The sequence below is a fragment of the Mytilus galloprovincialis genome, chromosome 11 (assembly GCF_965363235.1).
Source record: "Mytilus galloprovincialis chromosome 11, xbMytGall1.hap1.1, whole genome shotgun sequence".
In the NCBI taxonomy this organism is placed as follows: domain Eukaryota; kingdom Metazoa; phylum Mollusca; class Bivalvia; order Mytilida; family Mytilidae; genus Mytilus; species Mytilus galloprovincialis.
In genome coordinates this window covers 14125983-14150590 of record NC_134848.1, presented here as the reverse complement: position 1 = coordinate 14150590, position 24608 = coordinate 14125983, and the positions used below count along the sequence as shown (strand labels likewise).

The 24608-nt window shown below is 33.0% G+C and overlaps 1 long non-coding RNA gene across 1 annotated transcript in view; it reads right to left on the bottom strand.

Moving 5' to 3' along the window:
- LOC143051015 (uncharacterized) overlaps nt 1–16720 on the bottom strand; it is a 21572-nt gene extending 4852 nt beyond the window's left edge. Inside the window, exon 1 of the long non-coding RNA XR_012970541.1 lies at nt 16433–16720. This is a non-coding gene — a long non-coding RNA (uncharacterized LOC143051015). The remainder of the gene's footprint in view (nt 1–16432) is intronic.
- Between the last annotated feature and the right edge of the window lie 7888 nt (nt 16721–24608).

Here is a 24608-nt window from a genome sequence, read left to right as displayed (position 1 = left end):
CTCAGAGTAGGAGAATCAAAAGCAGAGAGGGACTGAATTATTCGGATTACATGAATTGTTGATACGTTTTGAAATTTATTTCAAGCTTCCAATGCCTTGATATCGAGGGATCTGGATGGCCGAGAGGTTTAAGTAGTCGAACTTCTGTATCACTTGCATGTCAACACTTATGATGTAGGTTCGAATACGGCAAGTGACAGGTCCGTTCTGAATTTTCTTTGACATTCGTCACAACTCGGCCGATTCCGTTCCTCGTCTATGATAGACGGAGAGTAGCGGAAACACCCGAGGATTGCCGATTGTGACTATGATAGTCAGTTTTCCTTCCGAAGGTAGATATTCTCTTTTCGAGGTCCGGCTATACCTCAACTAAAAATTTATCGAAAGGAAACAGCGCACTGGAAGTGCTGAAAGTGCCGTTAAACACTTAAAAATCCATCAATCAAGCAATTATATAATAAAATCTATCAAGAGAGGCGAAGGATTTCAAAGAGACATTCAAATCATCAGTGGAAATTAAACTGAAAACTGATGCGCCATGCTAAAAATAGAAAAAAAAAAGACAAACAAACAATGAATGATACACAAAACACAAAATAGAAAACCAAAGACTTAGCAACAAGAATTGCTGAAATACGAATGTATGCCGGATAAGTGCATACGCTATTTGCATTTACAAATTTGTGAATAAAAATAATGGTTAAATAATCGTTTTACTAGAAAAACAGATTACGTCTTTAATGTTATGTTATAATTCACGTTAAATCCCGTAAAATCACGCATAAATCACCTAAAATCCAATAATCTTATACAAAATCAAAGCAGCATAAAATTATGATTTGTTAGTGGTTACATAACTATTCAGTCATTATATTGCAATTTCAAACAAATTTCATACTATTACGCAGTTCATTAATTTTGTACAATATAAACTGGTTGCTAGTTTTGAGGGTCTCAATAGAGGGTTCTTTATTTCTGTATTCTTTAATTTTTACCGCCATTTTCTCTTTTTTTTTTTTACTGTTATTCTTTAATCTTTAAATGCACCCTTTTTTCTCTGTAATTGGATTTTTCTAGTCTCTCTTTGTGTTTTCCTTTTATTCTTTTCTTCACATTTTGTCCATTTTTCTCTATTTTGAAAACCCACCGACATCCTCAGTTATTTGAATTTTTGACTGCACTAAAAACACTAATAAATACAATGGCCTCGTGCAATTTGTGCTTAAGGAAGCTGGCTTATTATTTTTTTGGATTTTTTGACAGATTTTCGGAATCCTCTGGTTTTATCCATTTGCATGCCTGGAAAAAATTTGCCCGGTGACCCCCATTTTTCTTTTGATAAATCTTTTACATGTATAATGATTAGCAATCTGTAAAAGTCTTATAAAATTTTAATTACTTTTTAACAGTTTTTGAGAACTACAACTTGTCAATGATTAAACTATGAAAAGTCAAGAGAGGATATTTTCCCGCCAAAATTTCAATGGCATATATCTCGAAAACAAGCACGGCGACCTATATATTTTTTTTTTTTTGCTCTTTGGATTCCTTTAATAACCCCCTATCTATATAAACCAGTGTTTTGAAAAGTTAATTACTTTGAAACTGAGAAGCGAACTACCTTAAGAATTGTAATGAAATATAAAGCATATGTAATTAAGCCAATTCAAATTTATAATGACAGACGGAGAGTAGCGGAAACACCCGAGGATTGCCGAATGTGACTATGATTGTCAGTTTTTCTTTCGAAGGTAGATATCAATATTTATATGTTTCGTAATAAATATATTTTTCCTGGCATCTGATAATTAAGTTAGAATCAGTGTGACGGCTGGACGAGTAAAATTAAGGCAATACGGTATCCGTCCCTTAGTGCGATGAGCATAAAGCACAACCCACTTAAAACGATTTCAATGATTAAATGGTTGCTCGTAGTAACTTCTTTTGGGCTATTTCGTGCGGGCCAGTCTTTAATGGTGGAGGAAGTCGGAATGATTACAGTAGTTACCACTTAGACCGCTCGGCCACCGAGGCCCCCAATCCGCAACTGTAGATCATAATGACATAGAGACTGAATATAGAAGAAGATTTAAACAAAACAGACAAACTTCGTGTCAACTGTGAGCATCTTGAACTAATACATTCAAATCCTAAACTTTATATATGGATATCATCATAAAACAACACACATACAAACTGCCAAAACTGTTCTCATGACACATGCACATAACATCAAACATTACATAAATAGTATGAACTATTGTAGCAAACGTGATAAACTGACCGGCTTAAAAGAGGGACGAAAGATACCAAAGGGACAGTCAAACTCATAAATCTAAAGCAAACTAACAACGCCATGGCTAAAAATGAAAAAGACAAACAAACAACAGCACACATAACACAACATAGATAACTAAAGAATAAACACACGAACCCCACCAAAAAACTAGGGGTGATCTCAGGTGCTCCGGAAGGGTAAGCAGATCCCGCTCCACATGTGGCACCCGTCGTGTTGCTTATGTGATAACAAATCCTGGATAGCTGAAATCATCTCTTTTGTCGTTAAGATATGAAGCCGACTTAAACTGTATCTGTTGTATCCTTTATCTCTAGTTCGATGGGATAGATGCGTTCAACATAATCACCAAATTTTGAATTATTTAGTGAAAGAACATCATCTATATAGCGGAAAGTAGAGTTAAAGGATATTGCTAACTTCTTATCTTAATGGTCGCAGATGCTATAAGTGATTAACTGAAGATAAAACTCTGCAATAACACGTTCTAGACTCAAGCTAGCGATAAATACGTCCATCCAGCGACCAATCAAGCTAGCGGCAAATACGTCAATCCAGCGACCAATCAAGCTAGCGACAAATACGTCAATCCAGCGACCAATCAAGCGAGCGATAAATACGTCCATCCAGCAACCAGCTGCAGTCAAGCCAGTGACAAATACGTCAATCCAGCGACCAATCAAGCTAGCGATAAATACGTCCATCCAGCGACTAATCAAGCCTTCGACAAATACGTCAATCCAGCGACCAATCAAGCTGGCGACAAATACGGCAATCCAGCGACCAATCAAGCTAGCGATAAATACGTCAATCCAGCAACCAATCAAGCTAGCGACAAATACGTCAATCCAGCGACCAATCAAGCCAGCAACAAATACGTCAATCCAGCGACCAAATTGCTAGCGATAAATACGTCCATCCAGCGACCAATCAAGCTAGTGATAAAAACGTCAATCCAGCGACCAATCAAGCCAGCGACAAATACGTCAATCCAGCGACCAATCAAGCTAGCGACAAATAAGTCAATCCAGCGACCAATCAAGCTAGCGATAAATACGTCAACCAAGCGACAAATCAAGCCAGCGACAAATACGTCAATCCAGCGACCAATCAAGTCAGCGACAAATACTTCAATCCAGCGACCAATCAAGCCAGCGACAAATACGTCAATCCAGCGACCAAATTGCTAGCGATAAATACGTCCACCCAGCGACTAATCAAGCCAGTGACAAATACGTCAAGCCAGCGACAAATACGCCAATCCGGCGACCAATCAAACCAGCGACAAATACGTCAATCCATCGACCAAAAAAAGCGACCAATCAAGGTAACGATAAATACGTCCATCCAGCGACCGATCAAGCTAGCAACAAATTCTAGCGGCCATAAGGTGATATTCTAAAAACCCATAATAAGCAATCGTTTCTTTATATTCAAAAGCTGAATAAATCGGTTAGCTTGCTTGTATTGATGGTAGAACTATTATATTACAATGGCAATTGGAACAACAAACTGCTAAACACGATTGTTACAACAACTGTTTTAACGGCGGGAAAATAGATGATACATTGTAAGTGATATTGCAGTGATTATAGGTTCTGCGTTGACTATACGTCAGTCAGTCGCCTGATAGATGATACTTATTCTTTTTTTCAAATTCAACACAATTAATTTCCAATTAATTTTATCTCACTACAAACCGACAGCAGTGCACAACTTGAATTTGATTCTACCACACAAATACATTCACTTTTTTTTAAAAAAGTGTTTGCATATTGTGCGATCATTTTAAAATCTAATTATCAATGGTGAATTAATCTTTAAGTGCAAAAGCATTAACATGCTATGCTTGCTATCATAACAAAATTAACAAGACAGAATACAATTAGCATAGTTATATATTATGGCAAATGTAAAGATATGAAAACTATATGAGATATTATATTCCATGCAGTTTTTATGTAGTTGCATAATTTGATAATGAGAATTATTAGACGCTTGAGGTAAATATAAAAAGTTAACGATTATTGGACTAAGAGCCGTAATACTAAAGTATACAGTTATCAATTAAGGAAAATGTTATAGAATATATTTATCTTATGCTTTATGGGAAAATGCCAAGTCAATGTTCCGAATGAGGTATCGCGACAAATAATAATTTGATAATGAGAATATTATCAGACACTTGAGGTAAATACAAAAGATTATTATTAGGCTAAGAGCAATAATACTTTGGTAAAAATAATGTGGGCAATTAAGTAAAGAGTTATATACAATAAATATATTTCTCTAATGCATTAGAGGAACATCCCAAATCGATCGATGTTCTGAAGAGATATGGCGGGAATAATGGCGGGAATAATAATGGCGGGAAATTATTCCCGCCAAATTCAATACACGGGTATATAAAAATCTAATAAACCGGGCAGAAAATAGAAGAAAAGGTTAAGAGTAGTTCCCAAACACCTCGATTTTAATAGATTTGCCTCATTTGATTTCCATAAAGTTATGACAAAATATTTACTTTGACCTGTAACAGTTGAGTCAGACAAAAATGTAAAAACATTTCAAGAAATTTGAATCATTCAAATAACAGAAACAATTTCACTGTGTATATACATGAAGCAGTTAACTTACACCTTGAGTGGATTGACTAAAAAAAACTACAAAATATTAACTTTCACCTTTTAACAAAAATATAAAATTAAAAAAAAAAGAATTAAACCAACCGATTCTTCAAAAAAAATTCATTGTTTATAAATTATAGCAGTTTGACAATCATATATCACATATCATATATCATATGAATTTAACTTATATTCTAACAAGAACATTAGTACTTTATTTTGGCTATTTCAAAATTGCATATGTAAAAATGTGTTCTTACTTGTAATACCACTTTGACATCTGTATGTCAAATGGAATGTTAGCTAATTGCAGCTGCGCGCACTTAGGTCGTAACAATAAATTTATATAAATAAATCAGCGTCTACAGAGCAATGACGACATGACAAAGAATATATTAAGGTTGCACCTTGGTTTCATGAGATTTGTTACGTATTTAGAGGCCAACACGTATAGCAGCAACCACAAGAAGACATGTGTCTTAGGATTGTTGGCTCCTTTTGTTTTTCGAATTTTTGCCAGATATTCGGAACATCTGGTTTTGTCCATGTAATGCCTTAAAATATTCCGTCTTACCCGTACTGTTCTTTTCATACTTTTTATCACAGTTTTTTTTATACAGTTTTAAAAGCCATTTTTGAAATAATTGATAAATTCTTGTCATTCTTTCATAATATTTGATGAAAAAATGTTGACAATTTTAAATGTTGCAGCAGGAAAAGTGAAGAGAGAATTATTTCCCGCCAAATTTCATGGTATACATTGTGTATATCTCGAAATCAAGTACACTGACCCTTCATATTTTTCTGCTTTATTAGTTCTTTTCTTAAATACACTATCAATAATTTAATAACAGTCTTCTTAAAAATTTGTTATTTTGAAACAGAGAATATTAAAAATACAGAAGGCTCTAACATATGTTTAACGATGTAGGTCACTGTAGTTTAATGTAAAACTAAGGCTACTCTGCACCATAATGGTTTATAGGATTCGAAGATAAAAGTGGTATAACTTGTAGTCTTGTAAACTCAGATTCATTCAAGGTCTATTCAAGTTAGGACTTTGTTAAAAAGGCACAAATTAAGCAAGACTTTTGTCCCAAATCACCCTTTTTCGAACTTTTGATCGTCATCTCTGTTTAGAATTTATTGATGGATTTAGTCACAAACGTATACAACTGAGTTGTGCCCCTACTCTATGTTTAACATTGAATGTATGACCCTTATGGCTTAACCGTAAAGCACCAAATATATGTTATATACTGCTTTTCTGTTTTCTTAACAACATCTGCTTACACTTGTTACTGCTTGTATGACCAATAATACCTAATTCAGATGTTAACGCGAATGTAAAACACACAGGAATACTTGCACTTAATTGGCATACAAAAGTTGAATATAAAAGATTATTATTTCGTTTCCTAAAGGTTATTCAGCAATTTTTCACCTTTATTAACAGTATTTTTTCGTTTTCACGATAAACATGCCCTTCGACATAAACCGTTTGACACATGAATGATTTACATGTAGCAAATTAACGAAATACAACTGAATCTTTGCGCATGTTTAGTTGTAAAATTGACGTAAAAATATCATGTGTATAACACTTTGATCTTAGCTTAGAAATACACACATATTTTCAGTCAGTCAAACATCCACTTTGTTTTGAGCCTTAAATGTATTTAATGTCGTTGTTTAATACAGCTGTGCACACTTCAATGTGTCACTTAAACTGACTTACAGGTATTTTTTAACATTAATTTTTTTCACAAAACTTATCAGAAAGTCCACAAGAATTTTTAGATTAGTATTTATTTTATTTTATTATTTATGGTCCGAGACCACAATCAATTCGTAGTGCATTTCTTTTAGAACATAAATGAAAATTAAAAAATCCCAACTGCGCTTTCTCAATGAAATTTTTACAGTGTGTTGTACTACTTTTGGGACAAATCATATCAAAATTATAGAAAACTTCATCGGCTCTAACTCAAAATATGGACAATTTTATGTTAAGGGCGTCTTGAAATCTTTTGATAGCTTCCAAAGTGCTAATTTGTAACCTTTTTCAGCTGGACCAAATCACTACTTTCCTTTAAAATTCTAAACCCAACTTTTTTACCCCCCCCCCCTTTTTTTACTTACAATTTGAGGCAATAAAACATGGAGAAATAAATTTGGAAGGGGTATAAAAAAAATATCGGCAAGTAACCCACTGTCAACACTAGGTTCTATATTTGTTGTGGTCTCGGACCTTATGGTTTGTTTTAATTGATTGATTTTTTTTCTAAGGAATATGTTTGCCTTTCCCGAATGCAAAAATTTTAAAAATAATGACATGAACATTTTTTTTAAAAATATATGTCATAAAGTTAGAGATTAACGAACTTAATTTTTTATTTTGCTTGCTGATTAAAAATACATGATTATATCACAAAAATAATTCTATTTTAGAAATCATCACTTGTACATGTATTGTTAATTTGCTGTCGTAATGGATGTTGTATATGCATGTATATGGAGTCTCGCCTTGTATTTAAATGCATCATGAATACGTTATACTAACAAAATTGTTTATGCAAAACACTGGCTTATAAGATATTCAAAAATAACAAGTAATATATAGGATTTTCAAATATGGCTTTTAAAACTATATATAACAAAAATATGAAGGAACAGAAATTTAACATTTCTATTGCATATTGTAATATTGTAATTCTATAACTTACTAGTCCAAGGAAGTAGAGACAAATAAAATAAAATTTAGAGCAATGATCATACAAATGTAGCTCCCCATTATTTGTGTGTCCTACGAGTAGATAGGCGGTCAAAGGCGGGATTGGAAAGAAAATCAGTTAATGTTCTCTTCTAAACTTAACAAAAGCTAACTCAAACGAGGATCAAAGGAAAAAAAAACACTATTTATGTTACAACACGTTGATCTAATATGAATATAAACAAATTGAATGTTTTGTACTATACTGTACTTAGGGAATAACTGTATTGTATTTTAAGCTCCGACGGCATCAATTGGGGATTTGATGGTCGCAAATTAAGTTTACTGGCGACGCGTAAGCGACCAATTGATGCCGTCAGAGCTTAAAATACAATATTGTTATCTCCATTCTAATGACACTGACAGAAAACAACGTTAAAACATGTAATTAAAATCTGTCATATGTCGTCTGCGCTTGCGCGTACGTCCCATAGCATCAATTGTCAATTGATGCCATGTAAAAAAGTGACGTTATCCAATCAAAATGAACGTTACAAACGTTGTTGCATTAGAATTTATGATGCATAGGTAGATATGCCACTTTATCTGAACAAATCTTTCTTACCTCGAGCCGACTAGTCTTTTGCTCTTAGGGAGCTACCATTTGATTTTTATGGGGGGCTAGGATGAAAAATTTTATCCTGCATTTTTTTTAGTTGTAATCTCTGTCCTGCTTTTTTATTTTTCACTCTATTCGGTCCTGCCATTTTTTTATTATTTTATCCTGACTTTTTTTACCTAAATTGTCATCCTGCCTTTTTTTTTTGCAAAGTGTCTCATCCTGCCTTTTTTTTTTACTCAAAACTCCTGTCCTGTCTATTTTTTTCAAATTTCATCCTAGCCCCCCCCCCCCCCCCCCCCCCCATAAAAATCAAATGGTAGCTCCCTTACTCCTAAATACCGCGTACGTAGCAGATAAGCAGTGCAAATAAAGCATTTGAAATATCTATCTATGTATACTTTGTGTAGTTTATATGTTGTATTCCTTTGGTAAATAAAGATATAGAGATAGTTATGTAAGAACGTTGTTAAACGCTTTTGTGGTGCGCTGTTGTTTGATAAGTTTGGTTTGTGGAATAATCTATTCACTACAAAAACGTTAGTAGATTTTGTCTTTCTTTTCTTCGTAAAATTATGTAACGAAGGCATTATTATTTCCGATATCTTATTTCTTACAAATTGGCTGAAGAAGTTGATTTTTTTTTCAACTACAAAACAGTTCAATAAACTCATCATGGATAACAGAATTAAAAATTGTGTACGCCAGACCCGGTTTTGCCTTCATCAGTGATGCTCAAATAAAGATGTTATAAAAAACACCAAAGTACAAAGTTGAAGAGCATTGTAAACTCAGAAATTCCGAATGGTTTTGTAAATAAACTCATCACAGATACCAGGATTAAGATAAATGAAATAAAGTCATAAACATTAAAAAAAATTATTAAATCAAACAAAATACTTATAGTTCCGGGTTGCTGAAAAATTCTTAGTATAGTCTCAGTGAACCTGTTGTATTTTCGCTTTCCGTAAATCCGACATAAAGTGTACGTTTTAATGGATTGCAGTTTAATCTAACTTGTTGGGTTTCCGTTGGTCCGATTAGAATAGAGATTAGACTGGAGTACAAACGAAAATTAGTAACCAACATAGGAAAAAAAAATATTTTGGACAAGAATGGCCAATAAAATTTTTCGAGTCTCGGCGAATTTACCGGGTCGGTCGGGGGAGGGGAAACAAACAATATTTTATTTTTTGCCTAATATATCTGTTCCACGTCTATAAAATCAAAAAGACAACAAAAAATCAAAAGCAAGGAGAACAATAACAAAGCCATGACAAACGAACGTTAGTAACCAATATTACACGACAATTATACGTATATATCTGTTCCACGTCAGAAAAATCGAAAAGACATCCAAAATCCAAATACGAAGGGGACAAAGCCTTGACAACAAAGCCTTGACAACAAAGCCTTGACATTAAAAATGAAAAACAGCTGTTACAAATCGCTTAGACAGAAACAGATTAAGTAATACGAGCGTGCCAAAAACGATTTGCGTTAATCTTTTTGTGAAGTACCTCCTTTCCGTCCTCTTTTCTTTAAGATCTAAATGGTTCCATTGTAGATTTATCATACATGTAGCGTATAAGTGATTACCGAAACGTACTTTATGTCAAGCGTGGAAACGCTTCTAACCAATAATGAACGCGATCAACTTTTTTAAAATTACCCTATAAATTACAAAAAGAAGCTTTCAATTCTTAAAATTACATAATATATAATCTATGCCTCATCAATAAAATTGCGAGTAATATCGCGAGATTCGTTCGTCTCAAATGCATTGCAGTTACGCTGTCGTTAGAAGAACGTACAGTCCTGAATGTTGAATTTGATTAAGGAATAAGATTTGGGATGCCACGTAATTGCTTTCAGCCAATCAAAATTACGGATACTTATGAATCATACCCGTAATGCAATGCCGCTTTTGATCAAGCAATAGGTATCCGTAAAAAAATCTGAAAGACGGTTCAATCAAATGGCATGCAATAACTATTATTTTCCTATCTTTGTGACCAGTTAAACAATGTCGATTCGAAAGCCTATATATTTTATTGTCATGTTATTTTGATATAAGAGTGTACACTTGGTGCGTAAATTCAGTTATAAAGAGACGACTGTTTGTCGCAAATTAAGTAGTACTACCGTTCTTTACATCTAACGACGTCACGTGGTGTAACGACGCGTCACTGACGATTGAAGTAGTTGGCACGTGTGGTGTCATTAAAATCAATTTAGAATAACCCATAAACAATAGATGGATTTGTGTGATTAAGCAAATTGCTCATTATAAACTTCACCCTTTGAGTAGTGCTCCACAATTAATGGAGGAATATACAAGAAACTGAACTGAACTGAATAATGGGAATGAAACCTCTAATTCTTAATCCCATTGCTTAGGCAGCAACCATTTGATTTTCTGGGGGGGGGGGGGGGGGGGGCTATGGTTTTTTTTGGAAAAAAAAGTTTGTTTCCAGGTTTTGGTGAAAAAAATAATTTGTTTTGGACCCTGAGTAAAAAAAATTGTTTGTTTCACCCTCAGCTGCCACTATATGTAATGCTAAAATTGAAAGAAAAAAATTGCCTTCGGTTTGTCGCTAAAAAAATAGATTGTTCTTCGCCGAAGGCGAAAAAAAAAGGTTTGCACAGAAAAAAAAACCATAGCCCCCCCCCCCCCCCCCCCCAGAAAATCAAATGGTTGCTGCCTTACTTTGTTTGTTGAATTCAAGCATTCATAGGTCTTTTGTCCATATTTGAAATCTCATGAAAAATGCCGTTGCTCTGAAACATTAGGAATATCATATAAATAACATAGCTGAGAGGGTGATAGAGCAGATTGTCATCCCGAGAAAACATTTTCATCCACGGCGAAGCCAAGATTAACAATGCTTTTTCTAGTTGTACCAATCTGCTCTATCGCCCTCTCAGCTATGTGTTATTTAAATTATAGTTACTGACCAAGCAAGTCGGTATATGAGATTTAATCCATTTAACTCCTACGTCGTTCGAGTTAATTAGGGTCACACGAGCCGTGCAAATTAAATCCAATATACCGATTTGATTGGCCAATAACTGTTTTAACACATGACGCAATCAATTTACGTGAACGTTAGAAATGTGGACGATATTATGCAATCCACGGATCCAAGGAAAGTTTCTTGTAGGGTAAAGAAACACAGCAATACGACTTTTGTAAGTTTTAAATTAAGAACTTTGATTTTAATTTTTAGACTTATTCTAAAATTACGATTTTATGGTAGATTTTTTTTATCGCTTCTGTAATTCACAATTTTCATTTAATTAGTGACGATTAAGACTTTGACAAAATGTATTACAGGGGCGCATCCAGCCATTTTAAAAGGGAGTCCCAACCCAAAGTAACTATATGTTCCCATTCAAATGCCTTGATCGTCTATCCCCCACCCCACCCCCTGAATCCTCCACTGCAAATTGTGTACTTTCAAATCGGTGTATGAAAAAAATAATAACTGAAAAGGTTATTGAGTTTGGATTAATTGCGTTTGAATTTCTTTCCCTCAATGATATGCGTAGAGAAAGATGTAATATTACCTAAATTTAAAATGTTAAATAAACAGAAAATACGTTTCTCTATCCAATCTTTTACTCCCCTACCCCACACATTTATTTTCATCTAGACTACTGTATTAATTCTTAAGACACGTCCATCTAAATGAAGTCTGTTTGATCCCAAGCTAAGCCCCCCTGTTTTGAAACAACCTTAAATATGATCTTCATTAAAACAAAAATCGATCCAAAAATAGTAAGTTTATAGGAATAGATATTCAAAAAGTCGTTATAAATTCCATTTAGTCTAAAACTACTCCAAATCAGATTTCTGTTATTCGGATTTTCTTAGATACATTTCTTTTTTGGCAGAAATTTCCTAAAATTGTTTTAACATTCTATCTGACTTCAAAACACTGATTTAAAATTTACGTTATACACAAAATATGAAGAAATAGTTTTTGTCCCAGCTTAATAGATAAAATAAATAAGAAATAAGAAATCTTTCTTTTTTTTCTTATTTTGATGTTTGAACAAAGTTTAACTTTGTTGTAATTTTAAGTCTCGCTACACACGTTGATATTTTTTTTTTCAATTTTATAGAATAACGCCTCTTTTGAAATTCAGGAATCGCCCCTAAAGGTAAAAATAGATTTGAACTGTGCAGTATATCTGAGGTAGTTAATGCACACCTTTGCTGTCCATTATCCAAATTATAGCACAGCAAGAACAAAAGGATTTTACTCTTGTCATGTGTTAATCTATTATACTGAATGTCCTACATGTATATCATGATTATTGTTTTTAATATAAATTCAATTCTCTGTCCTTTAATTTATCGATTTTTAATTGGTCTGGACAAGAGGGTGACATTCAAAACAATTAACACACTCGTATAAGCCAATCAAATTAGTATCGCATTTTAACTTGAAGCATAAAAAATTGAATTGCATCACAAGACTTGTGGTTCCCAGACGTTTGGTTCTACAAGAACTGGTACCTTTCATCTGAACAACGTGCAAATTATGCCCTAGTAATTCATCATATCAATTGTCATTTGTCATTTGTCAAAAGATACTTTTAATATAAATTTTACAGTGTTTTCCATTCGGCATTTAAGCCGGGTGTGCCGACCACCTTCTTTTGAAAGCCGACCACCTTTCGATTTTAGGAGGTGGTCGGCTTTTTTTTTCAAATTTCGGATTTTTTTCGGTTCCGTACGTTAAAATTTGAATACTAATCGCGCCTCGCTGATTTGTTTTCATTGACAATGGCGTCCAATCGTCAAATTTCAATGTTTTCATTTATCAATCGGGGTACAAGAAAGGCAGATGACGATGATGATAAAGAAAATACTAGACCAAATAAGTTAAATAAAATTGATAGTAATGTTGAAGTTGTGGAAATTGAACAAAAATCAACCAAACAACGGAAAAGACACGGAAGTGAAGACAAATATGAGCAAGACTTCAAATGGCTTATAGTCACAGAGGAAGGATACTACTGTTCTATGGGCCAAAAATACTGCACAAAAGCAAGAAACAGGACATAAAATTGTAAATGAAAGAAGAGAGAAAAGAGATAAATTGTTGAAAAATATCAAATCAAAGAATATTTGACAATTAATATGACTACGTCTATTTATGTTTGTTCAACTCCATTAAATGTGAATATTATACTAATCTTTATTTTTGTGACCCCCACAGTAAATTAAAAAAAAAAAGGTGGACATTTAAAAAAAACCACCCGGTTGCAAGAGATTTTTTTTAAAACGCCCACCTTCCCTTAGTGAAAAAAGGAAAACACTGTAAAAATATGGAGATGTGGTACAAAATAATCCAGCAAATATCAAATAAAGTGGATATTTAAGCAAACATTCGGCCTTCAAAAATGAGGAAAACCCGTACCGTATAGTCGGTTTTAAAATGCCTGACCTGACAAATATGAAACAATACAATTAGAAAAAAACTAATGGCCTAATTTAAAACAAACCAATAGTTCGCCATTCAATAACATGCTCCTAACGCGTGTCCAGCGTACATGTATATACAAAATTTAGTCCTGGTATCTATGATGAGTTTGCTTACTTCAGACAGGCACAAATAGAACGTAAGGTGGTTAAACGTGTTCGATGGCTCCGACCCTCTCCTAACCTGAGACAGTAGTGTAACAGTACAGCAATATCAAAATCAATTGAAAAGGGTCGACCTTATCAGATTAATTGAAAAGGGCCGACCTTATCATATTGATACTAAGCAAAACATCTTCTAACAAAAACACGAATTGAACGTGGAAATATAATACATCTTGAGAGAAAAAAAAACTCCCAGTACAGATCTGAGACTACTCGCTGTTTTAACAGCTAGTTCAAAGCCAGTAACAACTAATGAGAGTGTATGTGTCTGAGACTAAAATATCAACCAGCACCGCACACATTCAACAGTCAAGGGATTTACTGCATGTAAGGACGTCATTAACAGTCAGATAAAACATGACCTTGTACCAAAATAAGGGTATCGACTGAATGCGTATACCACTACCATTTAGTGTGGTTTAAATTTACTGATTACAAGTAACTGAAAACAATCATAATTTATACCAATAAAAAAAAAATCAAAGATCTAATTACAGTGCTGAATTGGTACCCATTTATGATATGTTTATTTAAAAAAAAATGATAAGATTAAATCCGGATTGTAAATAAATTCCTGTGCTCGGTAAAAAAAAAACAACCGTTCAACACTTTTTCGTCAGCAATGCCAATCGTACTTTAAAGTTCTACGTATACAATGTACATAACAAAATATTAATTGTATATCCAAAGCAGTTTTGGTATATACATGTAGTATATTATACATTAACCGATTGCTCATATAATTTGTTTTGCAACGTACAAACATTATACATGTATAAAAAGTAAAATCACAAAAATACTGAACTCAGAGGAAAATCAATTCGGAAAGTCCATAATCACATGGCAAAATCAAATAACAAAACGCATAAAAAACGAATGGACAAGAACTGTCATATTCCTGACTTGGTACAGGCATTTTCAAATGTTTAAAATGGTGGATTGAACCTGATTTTATAGCTAGCTAAACCTCTCACTTGTATGACAGTCGCATCAAATTCCATTATATTGTCACCGATGCGTGAACAAAACAAACAGACACAATAGGTAAAAATGTCAAAAAATAGGGGTACAGCAGTCAACATTGTGTTATCATCTTAATCACTATAAAAACAACAAATGTAACGAAGAAGCACAAAAAGGCAAAACATAAAATAAAAGATTTGTATCTTTATTACTCAAAAGCCAAAAAAATAAATATGTTTCATTCACTCGCTTTTTGAATTAAAAATTCATTAGACTCTTTAATTCTATTCCATAATTTTAACATTGAAATTATAATATTAAGGAATTATGACGAGTGTCAAATCATTTCACCCATCATCGTCCAAAATGTTCGGCCCAGATCAATATTGGTCGAAATTTTCTAGTTAGGTCTTATATTTCAATGTATTTCATGTACTATAAAGAAACTTTTAACGTGTTCGTATATTTAGTCTGAAATTTCCAACCAAGCGATATTCATATAATTGCCAAGTTGAAAAAGGGAACCTTCAAGCAACACATCTGTATGAACCTAAAAAAAAGGAAGTTACATACCCCCTTTAATGTGTGGTCACCAATAAAATAGACATACATGTTTAGGGGCCAGCTGAAACACGCCTCTGGTGCGGGTTTTCTATCTGCATTGAAGAACCATTGGTTGCCTTCGGCTGTTAACTGCTCGGGTTAACACATTCCCCATTTCCATTCTCAATATTAATTTAATTTCATTCTGAATCTCAGTTTTAATTTTATTCCATTCTCAATTCTATTTTATTCCATTCTCAATTTTAATTTCATTCCATTCTCAATTTTAAGTTTATTCCATTCTCAATTTTATGCATATTTCAGGGACCTCTATAACATACAAAGTTTCTGTATATATATGCAATATAAAAAACAAAATAAATGGGAACATGGGTCTATACGGCACAGAAGCCCCCGCTTGCAAATATGCACGCGTCAACTTCTAACTACAAATGCAGGATTTACGTAGACTTGAAAAAGAAGACTTGTCTAAGTGAATGTTTTTTTTTCGTGATTGGACTTAAAAGGAATAAAGGTATACGGACCTGTCACATTTTGTACAATAAAAGGTTCCTTACATAATTAATAAGGATTTTGTACAAGTAAACTTTAAGGTCCCTTACATAATTAATAAAGATTTTGTACAATTTAAGGTCCCTTGCACAATTAATAAAGATTTTGTACAACTAAAGGTCCCTTACATAATTAATAAATATTTTGTACAATAAAAGGTCCCTTACATAAATTAATAAATATTTTGTACAATTTAAGGTCCCTTACACAATTAATAAAGATTTTGTACAACTAAACATGCTAAAGGTCCCTTACATAATTAATAAATATTTTGTACAATTAAAGGTCCCTTACATAAATTAATAAATATTTTGTACAATTAAAGGTCCCTTACATAATAAATACAGATTTTGTACAATTAAAAGTCCCTAAGACAAATAAAGAATTGAAAGAAAGAGAATTTGCCCTAATCAAATATAAAATGTGATCTTTAGCTTACCTTGTATTTAATAGAAAGTGAGCTCTGACTTTTTAATGTTGAATTATCCCGTAAGACTAAAACTAAACTTTTCTGACTGCTAACTGAATAACAAAACACATATTATACCCAATCAATAGGTAAACAATACAATGTTCATTGCACAGCTGCCAATCAAGCCTATTACTTCACCGGGATCGTCTTTTTTTTTTATAGTGCAAATAACTTTTCCGTTTACAAATAAGCTGCATCCATTGAAAGTAATACGCGTAATGGGTTATGCTAAATTAATACTTTCGAATGAAAACGTCAAATGTGGCTCTTTAATAACTATCAAAGTAACCTATTGGTAAAATGATTAAAACAACTTATATGCACATATGTTCGTAAGACTGTTAAAATCAATACAATTTTGTAACAACAGGTTTATACATATTTAACAACCGAGTAATTAATACAGCAAACAATTACAATTATAGTATTTAAAAAATGTAAAATATGTCTACATCTTAACGAACGTACAAATCTATTATCTCTTTTCATACGTTGCTCGTTGCTCATCTGGCGTTTTACTGGATCGATGTTAGCACCTAAAACGTCGAACTTTACCAGCCCAGTAGTCAGCACTTCGGTGTTGACATGAATATCAATTATATGGTCATTTTCATACATTTCCTGTTTACAAAACTTTAAATTTTTCGAAAAAATAAGGATTTTCTTATCCTAGGAATAGATTACCTTAGCCGTATTTGGCACAACTATTTTGGAATTTTGGGTCATCAATGCTCTTCAACTTTGTACTTGTTTGGCTTTATAACTTTTTTTCCCCTAGCGTCACTGATAAGTCTTATGTAGACGAAACGCGCGTCTAGCGCATTAAATTATAAGCCTGGTACCTATGCAAACTATTTACGTCTCCAGCGATTGATTGTAAATCTCCAGCGCCAAAATTTTTACCCACAGCGCTTGAATTTTCATCACATTATCTTGATCTTTTGTACCCGGCATTGGACTTTACAATTTCATGTTAAGCACTTTTATCATATCTTCTGTGACAAATGTACTTCTGCGGTGATGGACATAATAATAATAATAATAATAATAATAATAATAATATCTTTATTTAGAGAGAGTAACTCATTTGGATTACACCAATTTTCAATAAGGCTCTCTTAATACAATTATAATTACATTACAAATAAACAATGCATCAATAATAATGACAAATAAAGATTATATACAATTTGAAATACAATAAACAATGATATGGCATTACAGTACAAATATGATGGTAATGTTAAAAGTACATAGATTTGTATTTATGTTTAAATTCGGATACTGTATTTGATTTTTTTATTGAATTAGGTAGAGCATTCCACACTTTTGGTCCATTGTACGAGAAACTAGACTTATACAACTCTGTATTTGGTTTTGGAATAATAAAATTATCTGAGGATGAAAATCTCGTATTATATTTTTAGTTTGCAGAAGCTGATACAATAAGACTGGACATATATTCTGGAGCTAAGCCATGTTTTGCCTTATACATTAGTAATGATTTGTGATAAAGCATTCTTTGTGTGATTGGCACAATGTTACATTCGTGAAATAATTCTCTTGAAGGTTTGGTGTAATCATGTTCGTCTAAAATTATTCTTGCTGCCCTTTTTTGCAGTTTTAGTAAACTATTTAATAGAAAGTTATTACAGTTTCCCCATATTGAACAACAATAATCTAAGTGACATCATATCTACATGTACATGCATCGCACGACTTTATATCTCCCGCGCCTGGAAGTATATCAAAAGCGATGGAACTAACATTTCAAAACAGAACTTCATATATGCAGCGTCATAACTTCATCTACAGCGGTCGTCTTCATATATAATAGTTCATCTTCAGCGATGAACGTTAAAATTTTAACGCAAGGCTTTACATTTCAAGCGCAATCCAATATAATATCTTCTGCGTGCGGCTCTCCAATTCAAACGCTTGGCTTTTCCTCTCCAACGCTAGACGTTAAATCTTCATCTCAAAAATATTATTTCTTGAGCGAAATATTTACATCTTCATCGTAGAGTTTACACCTTCAGCGCTATACTTTCGCTATATTCTCTTCTCCAGCGATAGATTTTACATCTTTGTCCCTAAGATAAACTTCTCAGTGTGTTGCATGAAAACACCAAATTCGGCATCTTTATGACACTCACAGGGTGTCGTTATACGAATATGATACATGTACATACAATAGCACACTGTAGTGGAATCATTTATTTTCGTGGGCGCCAATTTTCTTGGATTGAGGAAAACTTCCATTTTCGTTGATATTGATTATGTTGTTTTCTAAAAGTCTGCATTTAATCATACAGCAAATTTTCAATTCGTTGAATATTGGAATTCGTGGTTTCCTTATACCCACGAAATCAACGAAAATTGGTATCCAACAAATAATTATGAATCCACAGCATTTAATTAATTTATTTACATATCTTCCGATATCGATCTGTTTATACACCTGCTCAAAACACAAGCTGTCAAAGGAATTTTAACTGACTAATGTTTTTTTTTTTCTCTCTCTCTTTTTTTCGAAAATATGAATAACATGTACATGTAAACATATAGAGTAATTTGTATCAATTTCAAATCATTATTGACGTTAAATAAAAAAAAAATATATGCGATAAAATATAAATATTGTATAAGTGATGGAGCGTAGGTTCCTCTATTGATTGACAGCCACTACAAGCAAAATCCATTTCCGCCAAAGCAGCTGGAGAAAAAGTCTACAATATATTCCATAAATGGTAAGTGTTTTTTCTCCAATTAGAAGATAAAAAAGGTATCTCAACTCTCGTTCTTCAATATAAAGATAAAACAATAATTAACACATGTCACCTTTCCATATTTTTGGTTTTGAAATCTGTTTACTTTCGGTAAGGTTATATTCGAGTTTTTTGCTGATTGCTTTAAACATTAAGTTGAAGATAATAGATACAATTGCTTCTATTTTGTAGATGTTAGGAAAATTGCATTTAATATTAAGTTGTTTTGATAAAATTAAGAAAAAATGCTTTGAATTGAATTGTTTTACATTGTCATATCGGGGCCTTTTATAGCTGACTATGCGGTATGGGCTTTGCTCATTGTTGAAGGCCGTACGGTGACCTATAATGGTTAATGTCTGTGTCATTTTGGTCTCTTGTGGAAAGTTGTCTCATTGGCAATCATACCACATCTTCTTTTTTATATTTTGTATTGAGTTGTTAAAAATATGAAAAAAAGCTTTTTTATTGTGACAGTTTAAATTTTCCCCGTTAAAAAATAACATTTTTAATCGGCTGTCTCATTTCTCGCCATTTAAATGTAAGCAACTTTGGTTTTTTTTTTAATTGCTCTCATTCTTAATACAATGGCATGTTTACATCAAATATTTTCCACTGGACATTAAACAAACACCAATCGATGGATTCATCGCATATAAATATATATACGATGCAGACGTTCATAAAAACAAAATTTCTTCACTCGCAAGATATCGCTGCTTACGGACTGCTACCCCCGAGGAAAGCATTTGACAGAAGTCGTTTGATCGATATGGATCAGATTTATTATGTACGTTTCTAAAATTTCCGTTTTTGAAATACGTATACGAAGAAATTTAAATACTCATACCTTTAGGCAAAATTGACCTCAGATAGATTTTTTTTTTATAGATGACTATATGGTATGGACTTTTGAACGTTCTAAATTGATTACAAAAGGGATATCTATAATACTAAAATTACGAGGTCCAATTTGTCAGCCGTCATCACGTAAAAACGACGAATCAAAGAATTCAACTTTATATATAGCTAATATAGGACAATGGTGTAGATTGAAAATTACACCACTCAAGACCCTTTTGTTTTCCACGTAATTAATATTGTCAATAATTAACAAGTTCCGGATCGAATCCGATACCAATAGTATATTCACCTGTTACCTATTACCTTATCTGTACGTTTCGCATCTGACAGGCGCACCACCAAACGGTGTACTTTAGGATTTTGCTATATACACGGGTCATAATCACAGGGTTTACACTACTAAATTCAATCATTCTCAAATTGTTCCCTATTGTAGTATTTTAATCATTAAGACTTTCTAAGATAACAATACGAATATTGAAAATCTGGACTTAAAATAAGGCGTATAGGTACAGTTTTCAATTTGTTAGCGGGCATGACGTAAAAAAGCCAATAAAAGAATTCAACTTTATTTATAACTAATATAGAAAGACAGTGCTGTTGATTAAAAAATACTTCATTCCAGGACCTTTTGTTTTCCAAATAATTAATATTACCAATAATTAATAAGTTCCAGGTCGACGGGTTCAAACAGAAAGATTTTGAAAGCAGAGAAAACTGTGTATCTTATAACCGAGAAGACTTTATCAAATGACAATACCAATACTAAAATAAGGCTTACGCATAGTTATATACTTTAATTCAGTCACGGACCCGCGATATCACGGGTGTGTTCTAGTTCTTATTTATTAGTAGAGATCACCAAAAAACAAAACACCTATAAATAACAGATGTTAATGGTAAAATATAATGTGTACTGGTTTCTTAAAATAAAATATCTCTTATTATAAATACTATATATTATACGTTTGTAGTAGCTATATTCAATACACTGGTTTTCTTCTTATTTTGCCATAAACTCCGTACTTTAAACCAAATAAAATGACCTAGATATGCTAATTATACCATAAAACACATCGTTCCGAAGTAGGCTACCAAGACAAGACGCCTTGTTGATATTTTAATGTTTTATCTCACCTTCATCTTAATCGAATTTTTTAAGAAATGCATAAGAATTATTGTAAATAAAAGCAGTAAAACTGACAAAATAACCGTTATTGTCATCTTACAACTCTGTAATTGCATTGAATCACGTGGTTTGCATAATATAAGGAGATAGAAAGTGTCTAAGATAAGACGAAACACGGGAACTGACTTTCCGGAGATAAAATATCTACGGAAAAATCTTATTTATTTGATTAACGTGCGAATACACTGAACACGTACTCAGTTTGTGTGAAAGATTCGTATAATTGCTGTTTTTAAAAGTTATTTCTTGTAATTTCGAAGAGCTGAGTTCTATAATCCAGCAGAAAACAATCCAAGCTAAAATGAGGTGACCATTAGTTTTGACTGTGCGGGATGTACAGATACGCAGCCACTTTCTGTCAGAATGGGGCGTTATATACAACTGCCATCATACATGTTTATAAGGACCATGGCGCACTACGTGCACGGAAAATAATCATTGCAACATCTTTATTAGGCCCGTATATAGGTGTCTATTGCAAAGCAACATGTCTGAACTCTTTTATAATGGTATTTCAAAAAAATTGCATCCCCTCCCCCACCCCCTTGCGAATCATTTGCCTTAACTTCTTTTTCGATATATTGTAGTTATTTTAGATCTGAATATAAATGAAATATTTGTCAATAGACGTTTTTCAATCAATAAATCAATAACAAAACTTTATCATGTACAAAATGTAAAAAATGTCTTAATGTAAACTGTAATGTAAACTTAGGTTGTAAAAATGAGAGCCTCGGTTTCGTGTCAGATTATTTTTAACGTCTATTACCTGGAGCAATTCGTCAACAGTTATAACATGTATAAGTAAGACATCAGCAATTTTCCTCCTTTTTACATATGACAGGAAGACTTTGGAAACATTTAGACAATGTTTTGTTAATTTTGGGGGAACATTTACAGAATTTACCACTTAAAATATCTTAGGAATTCAAATTGAACTTTCACAAAATTATGACACTATCTATATTTACATCTCCCTCCGCATTTGGCAATCCTCGGTAGAATCCGCTACTCTCCGGCCTTCTATCCCTCGGCTGTAATACGGTATGTGATATATATGTGTCTACGCCTTACGTTTCTTCGCCAGAAGATGAACGGTTTACTGCTAGTGATTAATATTTTTAATACTTTATTCCCCTTCTTTACAGGAGATCAGTAATGGAAACCTACGTATTAGGGACGAGGTTAGATGAGGGTACGGAATCGGCCGAGTTGAGACGACTGCTCCCTCCGATGTTGTATTTGTATTAATACATTGAAAATAATAACACTGACATCCATGCACAGACTGTTTATTTGGTGTCGTACTATAGGGTTATTGCATGAATATTGGGGAATATTGTCCCGAGTAGAATTTTATATTGCACGAGCTTGCGAGTGCAATATATGTGCTACGAGGGACAATATTCCCCAATATTCATGCAATAACCCTTTTATTGTATAGCAATATAATATTTAAAAGTAAAAATTGGTTTAAACTAAGAATTTGTCGTTGATGACGTCATGAATTTTGAAGATTTATTGCACTAGTGCAATATTAGAATTTATTGCACGCTAACTTTTGGTTACTTTCTGTGGGAAATATTATATTGCTATACAATAAATTCATTTATTGTTCATACTTATGCAATATTTAATTTTCCTCCGCATTCGGCAATCCTCGGTAGAATCCGCTAATCTCTTTCTAAGATGAGGGTACGGAATCGGCCGAGTTGATACGAATGCTCCCTACGATGGTGTATTTGTATTAGTACTTTGAAAAGAATAGCACTGACATCCATGCACTGACTGTTTATTTGGTGACGTACATTCATTTATTATTCATACTTCTGCAAAAAAAAGGTGATTTTCATAATTTCATTGTCAACTCTTAAACAATTTACATCATGGTTTCCAATTATTGTTCTAGGACACCAGCTGCGAGAAATAATGTTTCGATATGCCCCTTGTGTTGCGTCAAATTCATTTTTCAACATGCCCCTTGCGGTGCGGCAAATTAATTTTTGTTATTTTGTAATATTATATTACATAATAATCAACATGTAGGAAATTAATATAATTCGGGTTATCTTCAACTGAGAAAACACATTGATAGTTTGAGCATTATTTGACAATAAATTCTGAACTAATAGGCTACAATAATTTGAAAATGTTAAAATAGTAATTTTTATGCGCCAATATTATACCGCTTATCGTAAACATAGTAAATATAGAGTCAAGTTAATTGAGCAACTTTCTGTATTCGAGATAAACAGTTTTATTGCAGATTTATGCGATCAAATATCAACATAAAACATACTAGTAATAAAACAATCGCAGACATGTAATGCAATTGAGAATGAAAACAGGGAATGTGTCAAAGAGTGAACACCCAACAAAAGTCCAGAAAACAGCCGAAGGCCACCAATGCGTCTTCAACACAGCGAGAAAATTGCGCACCCGGAGTTGGGCTTCAGCTAACCCCTTAAAAATGTATACTAGATTAGCGGAAAATTGTACGTCACACTTAACTCTGAAACACACACGAACCAATATTTAAATAGCATATAAGACTAACAAAGACGAGAGGCAGACACAACAACGCGCAAACTAAATGTAAACATACTGGCCTTTGTTAGTCTTGTATTATTTTAACTTTTAGTTTCTTGTGTACAATTTGGAGTTTAGTATGGCGTTCATTATCACTGAACTAGTATATATAATTGTTTAGGGGCCAGCTGAAGGACGCCTCCGTGTGCGGGAATTTCTCGCTGCATTGAAGACCTGTTGGTGACCTTTTGCTGTTGTCTACTCTGTGGTCGGGCTGTTGTCTCTTTGGCACATTCCCCATTTCCATTCTCAATTTTATACTAGTTAAAATCATAAAATCTCAAAATATTTGTTTAGGTTAATCTGGACTGCCCATGAAAGTCTCAAAAAAATTCCAATGGGTTCTATTTATGATACAATCATAGAGTCTTACATTATTGAAATATAGTTACAAGAACAAGAAACATGACTTTGCTAAGTTTAAAACTAATTCTATTAAAATCATATTTGACGACGAAATTGACTAGAACATTTCAAACAGTAACAGGCTATAAATTTTCAATAAAAATCGTTGCTTTTCTTTTTTGACAGAAAATTTCTAAGCATCCGATTTATAAATTTTTTGTTGGGCTTTAAATCTTTTTTTGCGATAGTTGGATCAATCCTACACATTCTTTACAGTTTTTAATGTTGATTGATTGATTGATTGATTGATTGATTGATTGATTGATTGTTTCGAAACGTCCCGATTAACAATTAAAATGAATTTAGAAATAAGTTTCAGAAACATACA